Source organism: Protobothrops mucrosquamatus, unplaced genomic scaffold, assembly GCF_001527695.2.
Source record: "Protobothrops mucrosquamatus isolate PMUCROS unplaced genomic scaffold, P.Mucros_1.0 scaffold31, whole genome shotgun sequence".
Taxonomy (NCBI): Eukaryota; Metazoa; Chordata; class Lepidosauria; order Squamata; family Viperidae; genus Protobothrops; species Protobothrops mucrosquamatus.
Window position 1 is genome coordinate 36891 of NW_015386415.1, and position 6871 is coordinate 43761.

The window sequence follows — 6871 nt, forward strand, 5'->3', positions numbered from 1 at the left end:
TCTGCTCTAAAACAGATTCCTATGCAGGGGGGGTGGGGGGGTAGGGGCATTAAGACAGCTCTATTTCTATTTCTACATTGACCACTGGTTTGTTTTTTCATTTTTTGTTCGCTTGTTTTCTGTTGCCATAAAAATAGCAATCCAGAAGGGAAAAATGAAAGAACGAAGAGAGTTGATAGTGCTGGAAAACGATTGCCTTTTTGGAGGTGTTAACAAAGATTTTTTTTTTTTCCAGCGGGTTCATATACCAGTATGTTGACATGGTTTCGTGGATTGTGTAATGGATGTCTAGAATGAGAGCTGGGGCAGAGAGAATTTTTCTGGAGGTGTTCTAGATCTCAGTCTGAGTTATATTTTCTCGGAAATAGAAGGATCCCAGGAAATAGAAAGAGGCCAGCAGAAGCAGGGGAGGGTCTGATGATGTTGCCCTGGCTGGGTTCACTCATCAGATCAGCCCAGGTTCAAATGGGATGGAATGGGGCTGTTTTCATGGCCCCTCTGCATTTTGCCAAGGGAGGCAAACTATCCAGGTGCTCCAGGATGCCCTGATAGCATTTTGTTCTTCTTTGTGCGTTATAAATTGGGACAGGGGGTGAACCAGTTTAAGGCCACTGGTCCTGCTCAACATCACCGGCAGGAAAGCACGCAAGACCCTCCCTTGGGAGCCGAGGATGTAATAGGGAGCAGCGACTTTCTGAGTTCATGCACACCAAATGTTTGAATTTTTATGCCACTTTAACTAGTGGGTGCTTTCCGGAAGGACAACTTAAGTAAACATCGTCCTCTGCGCTCATCAGATTACTTCCAAAAGCTAAAGTTAAGCATTTTGCACTTTTATGGCTTCAGTGGTGCAACTTTTCATCCCTTGGCTTAAGCATCCTTCATTTAAGAATAACTCAATGCTACCTGACAGTATTTTACTTTGGTTGGCTTGAGCTCCTGAATTGCCACCAGGTTAGATTGCTCTTCAGGCATGGCAATGTGGGTGTTGCGGGTGGGGTCAAAAAACCCAAAAGATGATGGCTAGAACGACAGGGTTAAAGCACCACCTCTCTGCCTGATGCGTCTTGCATCCGTGTGCTTAAATAAGGGATGGGCTTTACTTGTGCAGTCATGGCTGCCATCTTGACTTTTCTGACCCTTCTTGCAAGGAGTCTGCAGAGGAATTAATAGGAACCTGCATGGACCATGTATCTCCCCGTCATATTTGTGTGGGCTCTACAGCTGGAAGATTTTTCTTGGAAAGCCTGGTTGTTAGGTGACACGTGTGCTTAATGTCAGCAGTAAGCCCAAAAAGAAGAGGAACATCAATTTGTACCTTTGCCAGGGCAGAGTTTTGCTCAAAGGGATAACATGCCCAACTGCCCTGTAATGAAATGCAGAAGGTTCTGTTGTGTGCAAAGCACACACCCATCTCTGCAAGGTGACGTGTGAAAGTCAGTTTTTTAAAAAAAGAATGGACCACTCATGGAGTCTTTTTGGGAGTTCCTACCTGGCTTTTGACTGCACATTACAATGATTAAACTCAATAGGACCTTTTCTAAGGCTGAAGCTGAAGCTTTCAACCCGATCTATTTTCATGCCAGCAGAGACAGATTTTTTTCAGTGATCTACTAACAACAAACTGTAAAACTATAAAACAAGCGATGGTCTCTGCTTATTCCATCCTCAAAGAACAAAGCATGAAAAGACATGGTGGACATTAAGCATGAAAACCCAATGTCCTGGGGGGGGAAAGTTCTCCTTTTGGGGGGACACTTACCCAGAGCTGCTTCTTCAGCACTACAGAAAGATTCAATTGCCTTTTTCCATAGATCTTTCTTCCAGAACAGATAACTGCTGTGTCTGCAGGCAGAACAGTGAAGATCTCCCTCAACACACAAGCACACACGTGCATCCCTTTGGCTTCTGCCATGTGAGATCCCTCTTGAGAAATATCCTTTCATTGGATTGCAGCTTGTGATCAATTTGATCACTGGGGTTTACCTCTTAGGGAAGCCGTAACACCCGGGTTGGCTGATTAGCAATGATTGGGCACAATCCACTTGAGTAGCTCCTTAAGTTTCTTCCAGATGGAGCTTGCTGGGTATCAAGAAGCCAGCAGAGATGGGTGGGAACTCCAGAAAAGTAGTTCCGTGGTTTTGTCGGGATTTGTCAGGAAGACGACTCAACAGCAGAGCGATATACCCAGCGGAGGTAAAATAAAGTCAAGTTGGTGATCACAAACTCTGTGACCAAAGCTTTACCTTTTTAGGTGTTATAAAAAGGTTGGGTCTTCCATTGCATGGCCTGCATCTTGACTTTGCCCCCTCCCCATGGATATCCTCTCTTCAGACTGTGCTCAGAAATATTATTGCTGTAGTCGTGTCATATAAAAGTAGGCTTTACTCACTATAATTAACAGTGCCTCAAAATGTGCCAAAATGCTTTGAAAAACAAACCCAGCATTTTTTATTGCTAACTGCATGGGGACAACTTGAGAGGGAGTTCAATTTTAAATAGCATCTGGTTTTATTAAAAGCTTTCGTCTTCTCAATTCTAGATTCAAAAAGAATATAAATTCCTAGGGTAACAGGGAAAGGATACGAAATAATAATAAAAAAAATGTAAATCCAGACAAAGATACACAAATACAAATATGCAAAAGTTCTGTGCACGAGTGAAAAGCAAAATTCCAAATCTGTGGTGTATATATTATTATTGTGTGCTTGCCATATTTTAAATGGAAGCATTTCCTATTCTGTATGGATAAAAGATCTTGTTTTTTTTTTCACATTGTAGTAAATTATTATAAAGCCAATGATATTTCATGGCATATTATTGTATCAAGCTGTGCTTGTTTATTTTTTTTCTCTTTATGGTTGTATTGCTTTTATTAATGTATAAATATTGTCTGTAAACGACAAGCACCTCCTTTACAAAGCATTAATGGTGATCACCGGCCCTCTTCCACTCAACCAGCAAGAAAGCTGCTGGACAGCAATTGAGGGCTTCTGTGGGGAACCTGCCCATTCTGTGCCCTGGACTCCCATTGATTTGGTTGAAGTCCCATTGCAGGAGAAACACCCACCCTCCATCCCCCTCCCCCACCCCCACATTAGGAGAGACTGACCCATGGCAGCACAAGCCAGAACTGGAAAAAGCCACAGGGTTTCGCATGCTGGGAAGGGCGTCTGGTGCATCTCCATTCCTTGGCGATGGCGATGACATCCTGCAGAAGCAATTCAAATGTCCTCATTCCCCATCTCAGGGACCCCCCAAAATTCAGGCAGCTGCTGTTACAGATTGTGCCCAACACTTCTACAAGGTGCTATGGATCTGAGCAGAATGAGCTGTTTGCAAGACCTGAATCCAAGCAAGGCTTGAGTAGGAGGAACCTTCTAAGTCTAAATGGAGGCTTCCAAGATGTGACCATGTCAATAGAGCAACGGGCGTGTTGGGCCAGCGCTGCCGAGAGTGCTCTTTCCCAGGGCTCGGGATACGCAGGCCCACAATTGCTAAGACGGCTTCTCTTTCCCTTTCTTAATGTTCCCGGGTGACGTAAGAGCCAACGGGATCAGCTCAAAGCATTCCAGCACCTGGAACTGAGAAGCCAAGACTGGAAGGGCTCAACTTGGGACGGTGACACTTAATGTTACGTGACGGTGAGGTTGAACTGGGGTTTGTACTATGTATGGACATACAGTACTATGTAGGTATTTTCTCTTACTAGGAAGCCCTTGGGCCTCATTATGTTAAACGATGCAAAATTAGCCATTCTAAAGAATTCTTTGCAGAATGGAACAAGATTGGATTCAACTGAATAGCACTGCATGGTTTATTTTCTCATAAAAGTTTTGGACATATTGTATTCTTTGAAAAGTTTTACAGATCAGCAGATGACAACCGATCAGTCTTGGTGAACGAATATGTCATCCATGGGATTATGAATTCGAGGAGTCAGAGTGGTCTAGGGACTCCTGCTTGAGCAGGATGTTGGACTAGAAGACCTTGAAGGTCCCTCCCAACCCCGCTATTCTGCACCCAGCTCAGTGGGCCAAACGCAGGAGACCAGAAAGGGCCACCAATCTAGGCCCTGTGGGAAGACCGGATGGAAACCACAGATGGGGCAGCCGGTGCAGCGGATGGAAATCAGGCAATTCATGATTCTTCAGCCAGCATAAACAAATTATTCTGGGCCTTTGGCTAGTTTGCATGAGTTGTTTTTTTTAATTAAATGCAGTCATTATTCTGTCAGTTCTGATGTTATTAAAAAAAAATAATCTGAGCTTTGGTTTTTATGTTCAATTTGTAGAAAAAAGGAAGTGATGGATGAGGCAGCCCCTCCCTTTCCTGCTCCCCCCCCCAAAAAATATTTGGTCTTGTATTTGTAGAGGAATCCTCATCCAATGACAGCAGCTGAATAATTTACACCAATGATTTAATAGCTTTATGGGCCCCATCGGCTCAGTGGACGTTTATGCGTGCAATTTTAATTCTAAAATATCACATCATTTAAGGGTTTATATAGAGACCATTAAGTCCAACTTACTGATCAGTGTAGAAATCCACATTCGTGTCAAAGACTTCCCAAAAAATAGCTGTGCAGCAACCTCTGCTTGAACACACACACACACACAGATTGTTAGATCCTTGTCAAGCACATATGGAGATTTTCCCAATGTTCTACCAGAACAACTTGAACAGTTGCTGGGACCACACAAGCTGCTCCATCAGCCACATTCCAGCATGGTGTCTTGTGTTTAGCCAAAGTTATCTTGCTTAGACCATTAGAGTTCATAGACCAGGCTCCACTGACAATGAACGTCTACTGGCCCAGGAGACGGTGTTTGAGGGAAACCCCCACCCCAAGAGATGAACCACATTAAGAGGCCAGAAATAGATGGTGAATACTTGGCAAGTTAGCCAAGAATGTGGGGCATGGGTGGTTTTGCCTGCCTTGAGGGGGTTCTGCAGATTCAGCCCAATTGGGCCAATTTGGGAGGTGACTGGCCATTTGCAGAGTTCGTCGAAAGCTGACCGGGTGGAATACGAAGCCGCCTCAAAGTTGCAAATATCTGCAAAAAAATTATTTTTTTTATAGCAAAAGCTTGGGAAGAAAGTGCAGAAGATCATGGCTGTAATAGTGTGAATACAGCTTTGGTCTCTTTTTTAGATGTGTAAAAACGGGGTGAGGCTTTGATAACAGAGTCAGGGCTGTTCCGTGCCTCAGTTGGAGAACAAAACCCAGCCAAAATAATATACCCTTTGCAGGGAATTCATAAAATGAGTCCAACCCATGATTGGGTCAGGATGAAAGGCAGGCCTAACCATGCAGGCCTTTCCCCTTTTACAATTTTTACCAAAGCCCACCTAAGACCAAATCTGAGTCATTGTGGGTGGCACGTGTCCCTGAAGGAACCCCAGTGATCCAAGGATGCTCAAGTAAAGAAGAGTATGCACTTGTCTTTATTCAAGGTACAAAAACAAAATCAGGAGAACAACTGAAATGATAAACGTTATACACAAAACGAACTATGGTCCCATCAACCAAGACAAGCTGAATACATTCAGAAAAAGAAAGTGAACCGGTTGCCCACCTCTTTCCATCGTCTCACACACACACACACACACACACACACAGGCCAACTTCCCTCAGCCCAGGCCAGCACTGAACTGACCCCAGGAGGCACAGGACACAAGGCCAGGTGCCCCGGAAAGCGGCCCCCAACCTTTCCGGTTTTGCGGACTGGTGGGGGGGGGGGGAGGAAAGGGTGCACACACTCCATTTGCATGAGTGGCGGGCACTCGCACGTGTGAAGCTCAGCCACTGCTTGCACAAATGGAGCTTCACACGCACGATATTGCCCCGCAGCTTGTGCAAATGGAGCTGTGCACACACGCTCGCCTGCCACTTGAGCGGCCTTGTTCCAATGTTGGCTTCCAACAGGTGTGGCCTCTCTTTTCTGTTCAGCGGTTCTCAGACTTAAGAGTAGCAGAGACCAAGCTGAGTGAAGAGCCCCCTGCAGCCCTCCTAAGGCTTCTGACTATGTTATGGCAGCTCAGATGGGAACCAGCGTCCCCTGAGAAGAATGGAGACCGAGCATCTGGACATTACACAAATGCCAACGTTGGCCAAGAAACTTCTTTTTATAATAACATTTCTGAACTTTCCAGTGTTCACTACAAACTACCATTTCTTTCATGAGGGAAAAGCATCATTTTAGGATGAATATGCGTGCTGTAGACTCCTATGCACTTAGCAAGCAGTCCTTAAATTAGCTTCTACCTAATGGATGCTGCTGGTCATCTTCCCCCCCCCCCCCAAGTGCACAGTGAGGAAAGAAGGATGGTCAATGTCTCTCTGTGTCATCCTATTAGGATAAAAAGGTGCCGAGAACAGGCCTAGATTCAGCTTACCTCTATATTCTGACACAGTTTAAATTTCTGTTAACTTTCTGTGCAATTTGCCTTTTCTCCACTCTCGAAAGACATCAATGAAAGCCTTTTTGGTGCCAATGTCTGTCCCATTAACTAATGAGAAGTTGAAGGGCGGCATATTTTGGTCACTCTGGATTTTTATTATGTTCACATCCTCTAGAGATTTCAGAGCTATATGATATGTTTCCTGAGGCATCCATTTATCTTTGGTCCTCTCCTTATGTCGAATGCCTTCCCTGCTGAATTATTCCCATTGGGGTCATTTTAGAATCATTTTAGCTCTTGCCCACCGCAGAAATATCAGCATAATATCCACAAGAACAGAGGACTGATCTAGTTTGAAAGACTGTTCAAAGCCAACACTCTGAACTGAAAGAAAAGCTGCCCGTTTCTGATAACTGGAGAAGCACGGGGCCTTGAGATGGGGTTTCGCTGAGGCCCCTCCAACTTA